The 19,390-nt window shown below is 41.9% G+C and overlaps 1 protein-coding gene and 1 long non-coding RNA gene across 15 annotated transcripts in view; one reads left to right on the top strand and one right to left on the bottom strand.

Moving 5' to 3' along the window:
- Nucleotides 1-19,390, top strand: part of LOC115201715 (calcium-activated potassium channel subunit alpha-1) — a 192,796-nt gene that overhangs the window by 52,490 nt on the left and 120,916 nt on the right. The gene's annotated exons all lie outside the window — the stretch shown is intronic.
- Nucleotides 15,379-16,362, bottom strand: LOC115201717 (uncharacterized). The gene is made up of 2 exons (XR_003879797.1): nt 15,817-16,362; nt 15,379-15,598 (listed from the first exon to the last, which is right to left on the bottom strand). It is a non-coding gene; the product is annotated as an uncharacterized LOC115201717 (long non-coding RNA).

The following is a 19,390-nucleotide window of genomic DNA, read 5'->3' as shown; positions in this document are numbered from 1 at the left end:
GGATAGAATGTTGTTGGAGTCAGGATAGAATGATGTAGTCAGGATAGAATGTTGTTGGAGTCAGGATAGAATGTTGTTGGAGTCAGGATAGAATGATGTTGGAGTCAGGATAGAATGTTGTTGGAGTCAGGATAGAATGATGTTGGAGTCAGGATAGAATGTTGTTGGAGTCAGGATAGAATGTTGTTGGAGTCAGGATAGAATGATGTAGTCAGGATAGAATGATGTTGGAGTCAGGATAGAATGATGTAGTCAGGATAGAATGTTGTTGGAGTCAGGATAGAATGATGTAGTCAGGATAGAATGTTGTTGGAGTCAGGATAGAATGTTGTTGGAGTCAGGATAGAATGATGTAGTCAGGATAGAATGATGTTGGAGTCAGGATAGAATGATTTAGTTATTTTTCAACCTACGAAGTATAGAGGAGCTACTTCAAGCCGCTGTTTGCCCGTCCTCCTGTCTGTCTGTTGGTCTGTATGTCTGACAGTCTGTCTGTCTCTCCACCCGGGCGTTGTTTAGGTCCTTTTGGGGCTTGATGTTTTATTGAGTGAGTCAGAGAGAGCCTGTGGCCATCAGGTCCCTCCGGATAGCTAGTTACCCTCAGGCTAGCAATTAGCTTTACACACCAAAGCACAGCAGAGATGCTAGTAACCTTTCCCCTGGTGCGTTGAACACATGACACTCATATGGAAAAGTAGGAGTCTCATATGGCCTACTTGTCGTTTTGACATCCTGTTGAATTCGGCACATGAGTGGGTCAGGTCATATGTAGAATAAATGTAATATTTTAATGTGATGTTTGTAGCAGAATGGTATCTGTAGTAGCATGTCACTCCTAGTGTTTGTCATTGTTTCAATCAATCATACATACAAATAGTATACATCTTGTGCTAGGACTAGTGAGTGTCTGAGATAGACACACACCATTAAAATCTCTCTCAGGCCAAGCTGTTCCCTCTAGAGTGTTTGGTTGGTCCCTTTAATCAGCGGTTCGTCATGTAGGCAGGACACTACTTACACCAGATCATTTCCCTGTGTCTGATTTGGTGAGCACTTTACCCAGCAAGCTGCGCTGGAATTTGGGCACCAGCTGTCAGGAAATGTATGCCAGTTATTTTTGACTTACATCTTGTGGTGAATTTTAAGATTTTGTTGAATGTTGTACATGCGTTTGGCCTATTTACAGTCTTGGATATGTAATATCTAAAACTGTTAGAATACAAACCATCTTTACCGGATGTGTTCCATTTTTCCGATTTACAGTAAGTTTTCGGATTTACAGTAAGTTTTAGGATTTACAGTACACCCACTTTGTCTTGTTGTATTTTAGAGCACTGGAATTATAAAACGTGTGACATCACAGAATAGCCTGATTTCATCTGTTTTTTATCTATCGGTTGTTTTCTCATTCATACTTCTCTGTAATAGTCATTATAGAGGTATTCAAATATTGGAAAGGTACTTGTTGTGTTTGTATAATCAGAAAATACAGTACATGGAGAAAACTACACAGAATACCCAGATATCTCCTGTAGAACTACTGACTGACTATTTTACAGAGAGAGATTTTTTTTTCTCTGTGAAATGGCTTTAAATAAATGTAAGTGTTTCAACATTTGTTTCAGTTGTTGTTGTCCCAATTTGTCCCTAATGTCAGTCAATCTGTGAGATTACGATAATGTTTGGGTTTATATTGAAAAGCTGATCAAATAAAATCTCCGCCCATGGAGGGTGTTGGGTCATCATAAACACAACACAGAAGAAGAATAAACATCAGCTGTCTCCTTTTTCTCCCCTGGTTCCATTCTACTCTCTCCACTGCTGACGGTGTTCTCCCAACAACATCACGTCACAGAGGGTGTTGTCTGTTGTCCTTGATCTGCGTGCCTGTGTCTATGTGTGTGTATGTGTGTTCTGTCTGTGTGTGTGTGTGTGTGTTTTTAAATGTATACACATTTTAAAATATTTTTGTCTGTAATGTATTTTTTGTTGTTGTGATGTGTCAGAACCCAGTAAGACTAGCTGTCGCCATTGGCGTCGGCTAATAGGGATCCTAACTATCTGGTCTTTATATTTCTTTTTATAATTTAATTTCCATAGAATTACAGCCCAATCCGTTTCCACTGTCAGTGCATGTTTTTTTAAAAAGGCATTACTGAATATTGGATCCTCTTATTATAGAGGGATCTATGATTCTGTAAACATTCAAATACAGGACAAAGAGGATGATGAGGCTCCGTGGAATGAAAACACAGGCAGACAGAATAATAATCTTCTTTCATTGACAAGATGAGAGAGAAATCCTCTTTCCTCAGCAGAGAGATTTTACCCCCACGTGTCTTGCCCATCACGTCATAGACAAAAAACAAACAAAAAAACGATCAAACCTGTCTCTGTCTGTCTGTCTGTCTGTCTGTCTGTCTGGCTCTGAATCTGAAGTCTAATATCTACTATTTGCTGATGATCTGGTGCTTCTGTCCCCAACCAAGGAGGGCCTACAGCAGCGCCTAGATCTTCTGCACAGACCTGGGCCCTGACAGTAAATCTCAGTAAAACAAAAATAATGGTGTTACAAAAATGGTCCAGTTGCCAGGAACCACAAGTACAAATTCCATCTAGACACTGTTACCCTAGAGCACACAGAAAACTATACGTACCTCGACCTAAACATCAGCGCCACAGGTAACTTCCACAAAGCTGTGAACGATCTCAGAGACATGGCCTTCTATGCCATCAAAAGGAACATAAAACCCGACATACCAATTAGGATCTGGCAAAAAATACTTGAATCAGTTATAGAACCCATTGCCCTTAATGGTTGTGAGGTCTGGGGTCCACTCACCAACCAAAAATTTACAAAATGGGACAAACACCAAATTGAGACTCTGCATCCAGAATTCTGCAAAAATATCCTCAGTGTGCTACATAGAACACCAAATAATGCATGCAGAGCAGAATTAGGCCAATACCCGCTAATTATCAAAATCCAGGAAAGAGACGATAAATTCTACAACCACCTAAAAGGAAGTGAATCCCAAACCTTCCATAACAAAGCCATCACCTACAGAGAGATGAACCTGGAGATGAGTCCCCTAAGCCAGCTGGTCCTGGGGCTCTGTTCACAAACACAAACAGACCCCACAGAGCCCCAGGACAGAAACACAATCAGACCCAACCAAATCGTGGGAAAACAACATAATTACTTAATTACTTGACACATTGGAAAGAATTAACCAAAAAAAAACAGAGCAAACCAGAAAGCTATTTGGCCCTAAACAGTGGCAGAATACCTGACCACTGTGACTGACCCAAACTTAAGGAAAGCTTTGACTATGTACAGACTCAGTGAGCATAGCCTTGCTACTGAGAAAGGCCGCTGTAGGCAGACCTGGATCTCAAGAGAAGACAGGCTATGTGTGCACTACCCGCAAAATGAGGTGGACACTGAGATGCACTTCCTAACCTCCTGCCCAATATATGACCATATTAGAGACACATATTTCCCTCAGATTACACAGATCCACAAAGAATTTGAAAAAACTCCCATATCTCCTGGGTGAAATACCACAGTGTGACATCACAGCAGCAAGATGTGTGACCTGTTGCCACAAGAAAAGGGCAACCAGTGAAAAAAAAACACCATTGTAAATACAACCCATATTTATGTTTATTTATTTGCACAACATTACAACACAGTATGTTGTCATGTTATTCCTGTAATGCAGGGGTGAGACATTGAGAATGTTGTCATGTTATTCCTGTAATGCAGGGGGGAGACATTGAGTATGTTGTCATGTTATTCCTGTAATGCAGGGAGATACATTGAAGTATTCATTTCACCAATATTATCACATTGCATTATATTGTACATTCTTGTTTGAGTATTATATTATTATATTATTTTACCCTCAAATCGCAAAAAGTAAATAGAAACAAATAGCAAACCGACATATCACGTTAGATAATATAATTGAGAAATGTTGGTAAAAGTGTTAAGTTAAGATTTGTCTAACTGAGCGTCTGTGTCCAGTTGCAGTCTTACGGTTTTAACTGAATCTATCTGGACTATATGAAGGGAGTACTTCATTTAGTGCTGACCACATTTTGTCCACAGGTCCATTGTTTGGTGGATAGGCTGTTGTTTCGACCAAGATTTTTGTTGTTGTTGTTGAGCAATGGCAAATATATGTTAAAAAAAAAAAAATGTATGACACACGAGACACCTGTCTGATTCATGCCTGTCTACGTGGACTAATCCATTGGGTTGCCACGGGGATGGCACACCAGTATCACCAGTAGTACATTTACTGTTAATTCCCATCATTTATAATCTACAATGTTTGTTTGGTAATTATGTTAATGATTTCACTATATTATTATTATTACAGTTTCACCGTTGTCATTGTAGGAGTGGACTCAAGTTGTTTGGTAATTATGTTAATGATTTCACTATATTATTATTATTACAGTTTCACCGTAGTCATTGTAGGAGTGGACTCAAGTTGTTTGCAGCACGCACCACCTAGGCTGCACTTCTGGTTTATTTCATTCCATTAACCAGACGACATTTTATTCATTGTCTGGAACATTCCTATCAATCATGAGTAAGGACCTGATTACGCGTTATAGAAGTAAGACTAGTCTATCTAGTTCTGATCGTTTTAATCTCACCATCACCGTGGAGCTTCTGAAATAAATGTTGTCTTCGCCCTCAAACATTAAGTAAACAAAGTCTGTTTTTACATCCATTGAGAATGACAATAGTTCCTCAATGTATTCTTTCCAGCTCTCTCACTTTTCATAACCACTCAGCATGAAAGGGGGAAAAAAACGTCATACTCTGATCCGGTGGAAACCTCATAAAATAGTCCTACCTGAATAGCCTACAGCTGTGTCTGCCTGTCCGGAGCTCACTGGCATGGAAACTCTTGAGGGCTCAGAATATTTGATACAATATTGCAAGTTTGCTAGCAAGACCTTTGCTCTGGACCAAGTTAATACAATAGTTAGTTAATACAATGTTTCAAGTTCCTTGCAAACAGGCTTTGCCAATGTAATACATTTGCTTTATGTAGGCAATTTTTTTTTACACAATGGCAATAAAAGTTACTTTTAGATTTGTATCATTTTCATTTAGATATAATTTTGATGAACCACATGACATTGATTTTGAGATATGAAGACTTCATTATAAATGAAACTGTTCCAAGAAAATGTGCAGATGAAAATCATAACTGGCACAGCAGATCAGTAGAAGTGGTAGGATTACTTGGCACTCCAAATGGAAAAGTTTGCAGACTTCTTGAGCATAATGGCAGAGTCTTTGACGGCCAGCAGCAGCGGGAGGAGGATGTTAGGGAACCTTCTGGTTAGGCTATATTGATCTCTGGCACCCTCTTTTTAGTTATTTGTGTCTCTTCATTTTTTTTTCATTCGCAGTGCTTAAGGTACCAGACAAGCTCAGTAGCCTACATATAGTTGATTGTATTCAAACATAGGGTGTGTCTATATATATGGAAAAATACACGTTTTAAAATGTCGACCAATCGATTGGTCGAAAGAACAGACGACTCATCGACTAAGATTTGTTTTATTTGGGGACAGCCCTAATTTTTCATCATAGCCTGCTGTGACGAGCTAGAACAGCCATGCACAAGAGGAGCACACGATGATGACTGGCTGTAATAAGTGTCTTTGTGTATATCTTTGTGCTTAGTGTATATCTTTGTGTCTTTGTGTATGTCTTTGTGCTTAGTGTATATCTTTGTATCTTTGTGTATATCTTTGTGCTTAGTGTATATCTTTGTATCTTTGTGTATGTCTTTGTGCTTAGTGTATATCTTTGTATCTTTGTGTATATCTTTGTATCTTTGTGTATGTCTTTGTGCTTAGTGTATATCTTTGTATCTTTGCATATTGTATATCCTTGTGCTTTATAGGGACTTACTGAGTCTTGGAACCAAACTGAAATGGTATTGCTTTAGTTCCACTGTAGAGTCCTCTTTTGACTTGGCTTGCATCCCAAATGACATCCTATTCCCTATATAGTGCACTACTTTTGACACTATGGGCCCTGTTTAAAACGGCAGGTAGCCTAGTGGTTAGAGCGTTGGGCCAGTTACCGAAAGGTTGCTGGATCGACTCCCTGAGCTGACAAGGTACAAATCTGTCATTCTGCCCCTGAACAAGGCAGTTAACCTACTGTTCCCCTGTAGGCTGTCGTTGTAAATAAGAATTTGTTCTTAACTCACTTGCCTAGTTAAATTGTTTTTTGTACTGCTCCTGATACTGCACAGTCAAAGAGCAAAGCCAAGCCAAGACAAAATAATAGAATAGAAGCACGTTCAGTTTCTGTTTTTCGCTTCTGTTCAAATCCCACAGTCAGTTACCCTCGTTAGCCGTGGTTACACCTTGCATTAACATGTGGTTGTCGTCATCCGATCAAGATGATCCGATCACTATCTGATTGAGCTTTGTTGAGTCTTCACATGGTAATAAAATGTGTCTCTTAAACTGCCCACATCGTCCGTTCTGTGACCAGCTTCCCTGGTCCCTTCCTGTATGCAAATGAATCCAACCTGCCTTGGACCTTCCGTTATGACACAAGCTGTATAAATTGACAGAAAACAGCACACTTTTATAATCAATAGTTTTATACTATCATCATCACTGCCTACTTTAGTTCTCCAACGATTTAAGACTGGGCTACTGTCCTGGATAACCTCTGACCTCTCCACAGCCTTACAAAAATAAATATTCAGAGAATCTCTCTCTCATCCCCAAGTCACCACACAAACCAGCTGAGTATCTGGATGTGTGTACAAAGTACAATTAATGCACAGTATAAATAAAAACGAAACTTAGTCCCTATATACACACAGTAGAAACAGGTTAATAAGTTGCAGAGTAGGCTACAAAGTGCATCTCCCAATGGTGCAACACATTATCTAAACAGGTCTGGACAGGGGGGTGTTCTTAACACATGGATGTTTACACACGTTGTCTTTATATTATTGTAATCTTATAAAGTAAATAACCTTTAGTATTTAGTAAAGGAGAGAAAACGACATGAGGGAGAATGAACGTGGTTTAATTTACTCCAAATCATTGATCAGTGAATGGAACAATACAAACCTATAGCAAAATGCATGGATAAAAGCACTAAAAGTAGCTTAAAGGATCCGTATTGAAGCTTATTGGACAGTGGCCTGGCTCATGCTTACAGAAAGCTATACACATTTACACATCAGTTCAGACACATTCTGCACTTTATTGATAGCTGGTAAATGCTCTAAAGATTCACAGAATATAATATAGTACACTGAACCAAAATATAAAACGCAACATGCAACAATTTCTAGGATTTTACTGAGTTACAGTTCATAAGGAAATCAGTCAATTGAAATAAATTCATTAGGTCCTAATCTATGGATTTCTCATGACTGGGAATACAGATATGCATCTGTTGGTCACAGAGACCTTAAAGGTAGGGGTGAGGATTAGAAAACCAGTCAGTATCTGGTGTGACCATCATTTGCCTCATGCAGTGCGACACATCTCCTTCGAATAGAGTTGATCAGGCTGTTGATTGTGGCCTGTGGAAGTTTGTCCCACTCCTCTTCAAAGGCTGTGCGAAGTTGTTGAATATTAGCGGGAACTGGAACACGCTGTCGTACGCATTGATCCAGAGCATCCCAAACATGCTCAATGGGAGACATGTCTGGTGAGTATGAAGGCCAGGGAAGAACTGGGACATTTCTAGCTTCCAGGAATTGTGTAAGTATCCTTGCATCATGACCGTGCATTATCATGCTGAAATATGAAGTGATGGCGGCGAATGAATGGCACGACAACGGGCCTCAGGATCTCTGTGTATTCAAACTGCCATCGATAAAATGCAAATGTTTTCGTTCTCTGTAGCTTATGCCTGCCTGCCCATACCATAACCCCACCGCCACCATGGGGCACTCTGTTCACAATGTTGACATTGGGAAACCGCTCATCCACACGACACTCACACGTGTGATTGTTTTGAGAGGGCGGGACAACCTTGACATTGGCCAAATCTATACGGATTAGTTTACACTTCAAGTATGTCCATACAAGATGCGTCTTCGACTACCTGGTCAGGAAGATCTGATCACAATCAGATTACAATGCGTCATTTGATCCTCTACACCTGTCGACAAATGTGGGCAGAATCAGTGTGGGAAAAGATCAGGACAACAGACGCATCTTAGTACCAGGTATAATTGGGGCAAGAGATTCTCTTGGCCTTGTGTCCATTGTGTCGTTTTTTCTCTCCTCTCTCTCTCTCTCTCTCTCTCTCTCTCTCTCTCTCTCTCTCGCTCTCTCTCTCTCGCTTTCTCTCTCTCTCTCTCTCTCTGTCTCTCAGTTCTCTGTGTGGAAGATGAATGGAAAAGATAAATGGCATGCATCAAACTGACAGCAAACTCATTACTAGGGCTGCTGTGCATTAGGGAGGATAATGTTGTGGTGAAAAACACAGCTCTCCTGCTGGGTGGGTAAGGATGGGGAATAGGGCATTAGGACTGAGGCAACATTTTAATATAGAAGTTCCATTAGGGATTATTTATGGTAGCAATGGCACTTTGTATCAAAGTTACTTTAATGTTGGCATGGGTGTTAAAGAATATTAAGTATCTCATTTACTGAATTGGTATGTACGTGCCAAGTTCCTGCCCTGCCCTCCATTTTCTTTGTGTGATTATGAAGATTCTAGAATCTAGATAAAGATTCCGGAGTGACTTGAATATCAGTGAACCTGTTCCCTCCTGTGTTTCCAATGTTCCCTCCTGGCAGATTGCTAGGTTTGGGTGAAATAAGATGTTTGTGAAACAAATGCTGTGTAGGTTATATAAAAATACTGTTTGAGGAATCCAGGATGTAAGTCCCAAATAGTGCCATAGTCCCTTTTCAGTACTATGGCCCCTGGTCAAAAGTAGTGGCCCCAGGCCTGCAGAGAGGATGGGAGTGTTGTTGTGTTGTTAGAGGCCTTATTAGTATGCAGGTTGTGTCCTGCTGTCACTACCAGCACAGAGGGCCTAAGCATATAGTACACACTAAGAAAAGAGGGTTCCTCAAGGGTTCTTTGGGAAGGGTGATGGTTCTATGTGGAACCATACTGACCCAAAGAACCCTTTGAGCCCTTCAGTGGTTCTTTACAGTGTTGAAAAGGGGTTCTTTCCACTGTTAGAATATTTTGGGGCGTGGTTTGCTCACAGCTCTTTTTAATGCAACCGTGAGTGAGAGTGTCATTCCAGTTGATCTAATCTGTTGTGTTATGCTAGTACATATTATATAATGGCTGGTGAGGGTGTCTCGTGAAAGACTCACGTATGGCCTTGTGTCAAATGAGAACAGTTGACTAAATCAGCGGTTCTTAATTCTCTCCTCAGGGACCCCCAGCTGTTCCAGATGTGGTTCACTTGATTCATCTTGTCAGTTAGGGCGGCAGGTAGCCTAGTGGTTAGAGCGTTAGAGCGTTAGGCCAGTAGCCGAAAGATTGCTAGATCAAGTCACCGAGCTGACGAGGTAAAAATCTGTCATTCTGCCCCTGAACAAGGAAGTTAACCCACTGTTCCCAGGCCGTCATTGTAAATAAGAATTTGTTCTTAACTGACTTGCCTCGTTAAATAAAAGTTAAAAACCAGAACCCTGTATGTTTCTTCAGAAGGATCTACAATGAACCTTTGAGATTGAGGAAGGTAGTTTAGAGAACGGTTCTTCATAAAGGTTCTACAATTCTTTATAGCACCATACAGGTTCCATTTAGAACCTTACGAGCATGGTTCTTTATAGAACCTTCTAAAAAAGGTTCCATATAGCACCAAAATGGGGTTCGCTGTGGCTACAAGTCAAATAATCCCAATCTGGTACTATTTGTGTGTATTAACCAGACTTTCCGTCGGTTGTTTGTAACGGCACAACCGTCCACACAGTGTATAAACAACGCCTAAAGCCTCTTTCCGGGGCAAAACAGATGATCATTTCTTTGACTGATTTCCCCCAAGTCAAAATCCAAAGAATATAATCAAGAGATACAGACAGACAGAGAGGCTAATTTGTCATTTTCATATTTCAGTTGTCAGTGGTCTATTACTATTTTTCTCCCACAAGCTCCATTGAGAGAGATAGGCAAGCAGCTGATGCCACTGCTGTACTGTATGTGTGCATCCCACACTGCTGGTTGTAGCGTCCCGACCGTTTGTGCTACAAACTAAAGGTGACCCCGCTGTGGAAAGGGGAAATTCTCACAAACACGGTGGTGTTCTCTGTTTTGCTCTTGTTTGAAGGTAAATGGAACAGGTAAAAAAATAAAATTAATGGAGGTATGAAGGTGGTTTTCTGCCTACCCCCAAAATGGGTTAAATACTGTATGTGTAAAAAAAACAAAAAATATTTCCTGAACTTTCTTATATGTTGTAGACAAATGCTTCAAAACCTTGTTTCTTCTTCTTTTTTGCCATTTATTAATGTTTTATTCAATGTGTTTCTCTGCGCTATAGTAGTCGAGGCCAAATTCAATATTTTATCAAATACTTTTTAAATATATTTTTGGGGGATAACTAAAGGGGTGCTAAAAATCCCTAATCAAAATAGCTAAATGATCCATAGTATGACCATCTTAAAACAATTCCATATTGTCAATGGCGTGCGTACTGGGAGCGGAGTCAGGTGCAGGAGAGCAGAGAGTTGTGAACAGGCGCACACTTTATTTAGGCTGGAGAAACCAACAGACGGACGCCACTGCGTCGAAACCTCCATCCAATATGCCAAAGTGCAAACGCGCAAACAGTCACAATAATATTGTTCAAACAAAATAAACATACCTCGTGAAATAAAAAACACGGAACAAATGAACACCAGTCTATCGCATCAAAATTGACACGTAACACGAAACAATTTCACACAAAGACATGAGGGGGAACAGAGGAATAAATACATGCAGTATGATTGGGGAATGAAAACCAGGTGTGCATGGAACAAGACAAAACAAATGGATAAATGAAAAATGGAGCGGCGATGGCTAGAAAGCCGGTGACGTCGACCGCCGAACGCCGCCCGAACAAGGAGAGGAGCCGAATTTGGCGGAAGTCGTGACACATATGTTATGACCACCATTAAAACAATTAAATATGTCAGCTTAGGAGGTAGAAGCTGTTCAGGGTCTGGTGGTTCCAGACTTGCCATGCGGTAACAGAGAGAACAGTCTATGACTTGGGTGGCTGGAGTCTGACAATTTTTAGGCCCTTTGTCTGACACCATCTGGTATAGAGGTCCTGGATGGCCTGCGAGCTCGGCCCCAGTGATGTAGTGGGTCGTACGCACTAGCCTCTGCAGTGCCTTGCGGTTGGTTGCCAAGAATTTACCATACTAAGCGGTAATGCAGCAAGTCAAGATGCTCTCAAATGGTGCAGCTGTAGAACCTTTTGATGATCTTTTCAGCCTCCTGAGGGGGAAGAGGCGTTGTCGTGCCCTCTTAACGACTGTGTTGGTGTGTGTGGACCATGATAGATCCTTAGTGGACACCGAGGAACTTGAAGCACTCCACTACACCCTTGTAGATGTGAATAGGGGCGTGCTCAACCCTCACTTTCCTGTCGTCCACGATCAGCTCCTTTGTCTTTCTGACGTTGAGAGAGAGGTTGTTGTCCTGGCACCACACTGCCAGGTCTTTGACCTCCTCCCTATAGGCTGTCTCGTCGTCGTCGATGGTCAGGCCTACCACCGTTGTGTCGTCAGCGAACTTAATGGTGGTGTTGGAGTCATGCGCGGCTACGCAGCTGTGGGTGAACAGGGAGTACAGGAGGGGGCTGAGCACGCACTGCTAAGGGGCCCCCGTGTTGAGGATCAGCGTTGCGGATGTGTTGTTTCCTACCCTCACCACCTTGGGGCGGCCTGTCAGGAAGGCCAGGATCCAGTTGCAGAGGGAGGTGTTTAGCCCCAGGGTCCTAAGCTTAGTGATGAGCTTTGAGGTCACTTTGAGTGTTGAATGTATCTGAACCCAGGCATGCACATACACGTGTTCCTACAGTATGACGAAAACTGTAGGCGTGTTCCTACAGCTAAGACGAGAGGATGTAACAACCAATGGACTTACTCTGCCAGTTCACACTGTATTCATAGGCAACCAAAAGTGTCCCAGCAGTCAATAAAAATAATCCCGCTGAGGAAGTAGAGTCACCACCTTCGTTGCCGAAATGGCTGCAAATTGTGCAGCGCTGAAGTTGGTCTCCACCAAAAAGTACAATACATGAAATCAAAGATGGAAGGTAGGTGGGAGGGAGGAGGCAAGATTAGCTGGGAAAATTCTAGCCAATGAGAGGGCAGATACGCATGTGAACAACAGGCACAACTAAGATGTTTTGTCTAAGATTTGCCAGAATGCCACGTGCATCCACTTATATCAGTACATTTGTAACAGCCTAAACATGAACAAATCCAGCTTCATGAGGAATGCTTTTCCAACGTTCTTGAAGGAGTTTCCCCACATATGCTGAGCACTTGTTGGCTGCTTTTCCTTCACTCTGCGGTCCAACTCATCCCAAACCATCACAATTGGGTTGAGGTCGGGTGATTGTGGAGGGCCAGGTCATCTGATGCAGCACTCCATCACTTTCCTTCTTGGTCAAATAGCCTTTACACAGCCTGGAGGTGTGTTTTGGTTTATTGTCCTGTTCAAAAACAAATGATAGTCCCATTAAGCGCAAACCAGATGGAGTGGCGTATCGCTGCAGAATGCTGTGGTAGCCATGCTGGTTAACTATGCCCCACACTATCACACCTCCTCCTCCTCCATGCTTCATGGTGGGAACCCCACATGCAGAGATCATCCATTCACCTACTCTGCACCTCACAAAGACACAGCGGTTGGAACCAAAAAAAGCACTCATGTGAGAACAAAATTACAAGATTATGTCACAATACTGTTATTGCATCAAATTGTTGTTTTATGGAATAGAATAGGGTTCTTAGAACACTCTCATCTGCGCTTGGTCTTCTGAGTTGGGCCTCTGGGACTTAACCCTTTCACGCGTGAGTTCCAAATATCTCTAACGGTCGCCCCAGCGTGAGTTTTTTTATGCACGTGATGTTCGAACGTTCTCTCCATTCCAGAATGTGATTGTTACATAAACAACAACACTGAATGGCTCAGAGTGGGAGTGAGAGGTTACCGTGATTGACTGCCTGCACCGCCATTTGTATCAATAAATCACTATCAGAAAATGTTTTGTGTGGTATTATTGATATATTTACTATTTTATTTACGTTTTTCAATTACCCGTGATAAATCATGCGTTCCGATTTTTGCATAAATTGTAAAGGGCGCATAGTATGTGTGTAAAACAATGTTTTGAAGGTTGTACTGATTATGATGAGCTAAGCTAATTCCAGCTTTGTGTATGGAGCCATGTTTGTTGACATACAATGCATTCTGGGTTTCACTTGATCGTCTGTCGGACCAAAGATGCTATAATAAAATGAGATGAGTAAGGGTTCACTCATTTTTTGAGAACTTCAGGAAGTGAATGTGGGATGTGAATGATGGTAGACCACACCCCTTCAACATGCATACTATAAACAGACCAAACTCATCTTGTCTTCTCTTATTATCTTCGGTTTCTGTGAGGTAAAAAAGCATGGCTGCGCGCTGAAACTAATCGTCGGATTACTTTCGATTTCTAGAAAGTGTTTTACTCAATTATTTTGATCAACGGTGAGCTCACCCGTGATGAGATTAATTGTACATAGTCATTGCTATTAGCTAATTCATAGTGTAGTTTATGTCAGCCGAGAGTTAGAAAATATGACCGCTTGTGTTGCGTCAATCTTTCCTCAGCGCTAGGACAAATGTAGCCTACATTTTTCCGGTTAGGATGATTGTGTTATGCTATAGATACTTCTGTGAATATCTCAACATTGCATCCAAAAATAAACTGCTCACATTATGGACATAACTTTGTAAGGACTGTGTTTGTGTAAATAGTTTCTGAAAAAAGTGTGGCCAGCTCAAATGTTGATTGTTGCGTCATTCGAAACTGGCTGTTGTAAATGAGCGTTCTAAATGAGTGTTCTAATCACACGGGGTGTGATCGTACGCTTCAGGGACCACTGTAGAACGATCACACCCCGTGTGATGGTACGTGTGAAAGGGTTAATGCTGACAGTGGATTTACCATGCCTTTGGTGATAAAACCCAAAGACCGCATTCCATAGCATGAGTTGGTGTTTGTGTACTGGGAGGTACCAAGGTGGAGATGGCTCGGGTATGGATAATGAGGAGGGGAACCTTTCCACACAATGAGAACAGTCTTTACAGCAGATTCTGTCTGCTGTGAGTTATAATTTTATTCATACAAATCCTTACCTTGTGACCCATTCCATACATCTGTTGTTTGTCATGTATCTTTGCTATAAAATATATTTGTATTCTTTGTGTCGGGGCTCTCAACGAATCATCTAAGGGTGGTTTGTCAACCAGCCATCGTTATTGCAGAGCATTTACATCATTCACTTGTGTGTGTGGTGTGACCTGCTTTCCTTATTAATAAGTTAATAAAGATTTAGTTTAAGTATAACTCTGACTTGTGTGATAAGTTTGTCTCTCCTCATTTGAGGATAAAGAAATAACCACTACATTCATCAGACCAAAGGACAGATTTCCACCGGTCTAATATCCATTGCTCGTATTTCTTCTTGACCCAAGCAAGTCTCTTATTCTTATTGGTGTTTTTTAATAGTGGTTTATTTGCAGCAATTCTACCATGAAGGCCTGATTCACGCAGTCTCCTCTGAACAGTTGATGTTGACATGTGTCTGTTACTTGAACTCTGTGATGCATTTATTTGGTCTGGAATCTGAGGTGCAGTTAACTCTAATGAACTTATCCTCTGCAGCAGAGGTAACTCTGGGTCTTCCTTTCATGTGGTGGTCCTCATGAGAGACAGTTTCATTGTAGCGCTTGATGGTTTTTGCGACTGTACTTCTTGAAATTTTCCAGATGGACCTTCATGTCTTAACGTAATCATGGACTGTCATTTCTCTTTGCTTATTTGAGCTGTTCTTGCCATAATATGGACTTGGTCTTTTACCAAATAGGGCTATCTTCTGTATACCACCTGTACCATGTCACAACACAGTAGTGAAAACAAGATGTCACATACTGCTTGTCGCACCCCAAACAGCTCTTATCTGTATGCCCAGACTTATGACTAAGTCACATGACAAGCCTGTATCAGCAAAATACTAACAATTGTCCAAGTAAAACAGCATAGTAGGTCTTATTAAACAACATAGTAGGTCATTAAATAATTTCTTCCACTCTGTCTGATATGAAAAATCATCATCACACAGTTGTCTCAATCAAATATGATTTATTATGACATGCTCATTAGAAACAGTGGGTCAGATTTTGATTGTTTTTCTAAGACAGGCAGATGGCTTTGACACAGAAAAAGTGAGTAGAATTATTTTTCAAATCAGATGAGAGGAGAATCCGTGTTGTGTTATGACATCATTTTCTTCTTATTCTTCTTCTTTGATGTCTTGATTTTCAGCCTCCTATTCCTCATCTCTGTAAAATGGAGAGGAAACAGAGAGCAATGGATATAATAACCACTTAACTTTGAGGAGTGACATGACACCGAGTTTATTACTAACCTACTGCAGGTGGAACTTTTATTTTAACATATTACAACATCTATCAAGCCAACCCATTATAATGTCACATTTGTCTTGGAATGTAAAAATCCAACAAGTCAAAAAATAAACTCAAAGGACAGAGGATTGTACCTGAGAGCAGGTGTGAACAGGTCAGCGAAAGCGTTACATAAGGTTTCCAACTGATCTGTATTCCCACTAATTGATATTGTCTCCACTCTTCTCAATCTTGTTTCCATTCTGGATGTCAGCTGTAGAGACACACGTAAGTTAGTCTCATTGATGTGCGTCCGGAGAATTCTAGTCATCGTTTCAGGTTTGTTTCTCGGTCTGCATAACAGTACATGCAAGTTCGGTACGGTATTGACTGTTCTATATATTCTGAAGAGAACATTAACATTCTCTCTTAACTCATTTCTTCTGTATGATTCTCTCTGTCTTATCGTCAGTTGAGTCAGATCTACTCCTGCATACATGTCCCTGACAACACCAGCCATTTTTCTAAATGATACTCACCCTGTGGCTTCATCCATACATATACCTTGTTGTGAGACGTTGATTGGTTGGCATTGGTTGACGAAACCAGGAACTGTGTTATGAAAGTAATATCACTGGGCTTTCTGCATTAACCAGTTCTATCACAGACCCAGAGGCTACGTGTGTGTGTGTGTGTGTGTGTGTGTGTGTGTGTGTGTGTGTGTGTGTGTGTGTGTGTGTGTGTGTGTGTGTGTGTGTGTGTATGTGTGTGCCAGTTTCTGATTGGCAGTTGCAGGAGGAGATCTCAGGGCCCTATTGAGTAAAGCAAAAAGCATTATGATAGAGAAAGCATTATTTGTAAATGTGCATGTCGAACCTACCCTAGGAGTTCAATTAAGGAAAAGAGGACCTATGTTTTCATTTATGAATGTGAGTGTGGTAAAATGTTTTGCATGTGTTTTAAATAAGTGCAAAGGCAAGAACACTGCTGCTTCCTTGCTCACAGAATCAGACAGCAATATACAAATGTTTTCTCCCTGTAGTAGGCATGTTTAGTGACTGATGGCTACAGGCTAGTTTCCTGTAGTAGGCATGTTTAGTGACTGATGGCTACAGGCTAGTTTCCTGTAGTAGGCATGTTTAGTGACTGAGGGCTACAGGGTAGTTCCCTGTAGTAGGCATGTTTAGTGACTGATGGCTACAGGCTAGTTTCCTGTAGTAGGTATGTTTAGTGACTGAGGGCTACAGGCTAGTTCTCTGTAGTAGGCATGTTTAGTGACTGAGGGCTACAGGCTAGTTCCCTGTAGTAGGCGTGTTTAGTGACTGATGGCTACAGGCTAGTTCTCTGTAGTAGGCATGTTTAGTGACTGAGGGCTACAGGCTAGTTCCTTGTAGTAGGCATGTTTAGTGACTGAGGGCTACAGGCTAGTTCCCTGTAGTAGGCATGTTTAGTGACTGATGTCTACAGGCTAGTTTCCTGTAGTAGGCATGTTTAGTGCCTGAGGGCTACAGGCTAGTTCCCTGTAGTAGGCATGTTTAGTGACTGAGGGCTACAGGCTAGTTCCCTGTAGTAGGCGTGTTTAGTGACTGATGGCTACAGGCTAGTTCTCTGTAGTAGGTATGTTTAGTGACTGATGGCTACAGGCTAGTTTCCTGTAGTAGGCATGTTTAGTGACTGAGGGCTACAGGCTAGTTCCCTGTAGTAGGTATGTTTAGTGACTGAGGGCTACAGGCTAGTTTCCTGTAGTAGGCATGTTTAGTGACTGAGGGCTACAGGCTAGTTCCCTGTAGTAGGTATGTTTAGTGACTGAGGGCTACAGGCTAGTTTCCTGTAGTAGGTATGTTTAGTGACTGAGGGCTACAGGCTAGTTTCCTGTAGTAGGCATGTTTAGTGACTGAGGGCTACAGGCTAGTTCCCTGTAGTAGGCATGTTTAGTGACTGAGGGCTACAGGCTAGTTCCCTGTAGTAGGCATGTTTAGTGACTGAGGGCTTGAGGCTAGTTCCCTGTAGTAGGCATGTTTAGTGACTGATGGCTACAGGCTAGTTCCCTGTAGTAGGCATGTTTAGTGACTGAGGGCTACAGGCTAGTTCCCTATAGTAGGTATGTTTAGTGACTGAGGGCTACAGGCTAGTTTCCTGTAGTAGGTATGTTTAGTGACTGAGGGCTTGAGGCTAGTTCCCTGTAGTAGGCATGTTTAGTGACTGATGGCTACAGGCTAGTTTCCTGTAGTAGGCATGTTTAGTGACTGATGGCTACAGGCTAGTTCTCTGTAGTAGGTATGTTTAGTGACTGATGGCTACAGGCTAGTTTCCTGTAGTAGGCATGTTTAGTGACTGAGGGCTTGAGGCTAGTTCCCTGTAGTAGGCATGTTTAGTGACTGATGGCTACAGGCTAGTTCTCTGTAGTAGGTATGTTTAGTGACTGATGGCTACAGGCTAGTTTCCTGTAGTAGGCATGTTTAGTGACTGAGGGCTTGAGGCTAGTTCCCTGTAGTAGGCATGTTTAGTGACTGAGGGCTTGAGGCTAGTTCCCTGTAGTATGCATGTTTAGTGACTGAGGGCTACAGGCTAGTTCCTTGTAGTAGGCATGTTTAGTGACTGAGGGCTACAGGCTAGTTCCCTGTAGTAGGCATGTTTAGTGACTGAGGGCTACAGGCTAGTTCCCTGTAGTAGGCATGTTTTGTGACTGAGGGCTACAGGCTAGTTCCCTGTAGTAGGCATGTTTAGTGACTGAGGGCTACAGGCTAGTTTCCTGTAGTAGGCATGTTTAGTGACTGAGGGCTACAGGCTAGTTTCCTGTAGTAGGCATGTTTAGTGACTGAGGGCTACAGGCTAGTTCCCTGTAGTAGGCATGTTTAGTGACTGAGGGCTACAGGCTAGTTCCCTGTAGTAGGCATGTTTAGTGACTGAGGGCTACAGGCTAGTTACCTGTAGTAGGCATGTTTAGTGACTGATGGCTACAGGCTAGTTTCCTGTAGTAGGCATGTTTAGTGACTGATGGCTACAGGCTAGTTCCCTGTAGTAGGCATGTTTAGTGACTGAGGGCTACAGGCTAGTTCCCTGTAGTAGGCATGTTTAGTGACAGAGGGCTACAGGCTAGTTCCCTGTAGTAGGCATGTTTAGTGACTGAGGGCTACAGGCTAGTTTCCTGTAGTAGGCATGTTTAGTGACTGAGGGCTACAGGCTAGTTCCCTGTAGTAGGCATGTTTAGTGACTGAGGGCTACAGGCTAGTTCCTTGTAGTAGGCATGTTTAGTGACTGATGGCTACAGGCTAGTTTCCTGTAGTAGGCATGTTTAGTGACTGATGGCTACAGGCTAGTTTCCTGTAGTAGGCATGTTTAGTGACTGATGGCTACAGGCTAGTTCCCTGTAGTAGGCGTGTTTAGTGGCTGAGGGCTTGAGGCTAGTTCCCTGTAGTAGGCATGTTTAGTGACTCATGGCTACAGTCTAGTTCCCTGTAGTAGTTGTGGTGTCAGTGTTGAGTGCTGGTACTACTATTGTACTGTAGGAGGAGTTCAATATGTTTGTGATTTTTGTCAGTTTGTGATGCGATGTCAGTGTGGGTGTACTGTCCCTGAGGGTCAAGCAGTCAGGGAAGGATCAGAATCAGAGAATGGTCTAGGGAAGGATACAGCTGAGGGTCAAGCAGTCAGAGAAGGATGTTTTGTCTGTCCGTTCATACTGTATGCTTGTACTTTAGTTAAACACCCTAGTTATATAGTCAATGA

This window comes from Salmo trutta, chromosome 10 (genome assembly GCF_901001165.1).
Source record: "Salmo trutta chromosome 10, fSalTru1.1, whole genome shotgun sequence".
NCBI classification, from domain to species: Eukaryota; Metazoa; Chordata; class Actinopteri; order Salmoniformes; family Salmonidae; genus Salmo; species Salmo trutta.
This window is presented reverse-complemented; position numbering and strand designations above follow the sequence as displayed.